This window comes from Numida meleagris, unplaced genomic scaffold (assembly GCF_002078875.1).
Source record: "Numida meleagris isolate 19003 breed g44 Domestic line unplaced genomic scaffold, NumMel1.0 unplaced_Scaffold731, whole genome shotgun sequence".
Classification (NCBI taxonomy): Eukaryota; Metazoa; Chordata; class Aves; order Galliformes; family Numididae; genus Numida; species Numida meleagris.
The window spans coordinates 19586-19979 of NW_018364946.1; the positions used below are offsets into that span (position 1 = coordinate 19586).

The 394-nt window shown below is 56.3% G+C and overlaps 1 protein-coding gene across 1 annotated transcript in view; it reads left to right on the top strand.

The window, feature by feature from the left end:
- The window catches only part of ACADM (acyl-CoA dehydrogenase, C-4 to C-12 straight chain), a gene marked incomplete at its 5' end in the record, with an annotated part of 31948 nt that overhangs the window by 18473 nt on the left and 13081 nt on the right, over window positions 1-394 (top strand).

Below are 394 nucleotides of genomic sequence, written 5' to 3' on the forward strand. Positions count from 1 at the left end.
TTCCCCTTCTTTCCCCTTCTTTCCCCTTCTTTCCCCTTCTTTCCCCTTCTTTCCCCTTCTTTCCCCTTCTTTCCCCTTCTTTCCCCTTCTTTCCCCTTCCTTTCTTCCCCTTCCCCATGTACTTCCCACCCACTTCCTCCTTCCTCTTCCTTCCCAGGTGCTTCCCACCCACTTCCTCCATCCCTTCCTTCCCAGGTACTTCCCATCCACTTCCACGCTCTCTTCCTTCTCCAGATACTTCCCGCTCACTTTCTCCTTCCCGGGTACTTCCCACCCACTTCCTTCCTCCTTCCCCTTCTTTCCCGGGTGCTTCCCACCCACTTCCTCCTTCCCCTTCCTTCCCGGGTGCTTCCCACCCACTTCCTTCCTCCTTCCCCTTCCTTCCCGGGTGCTT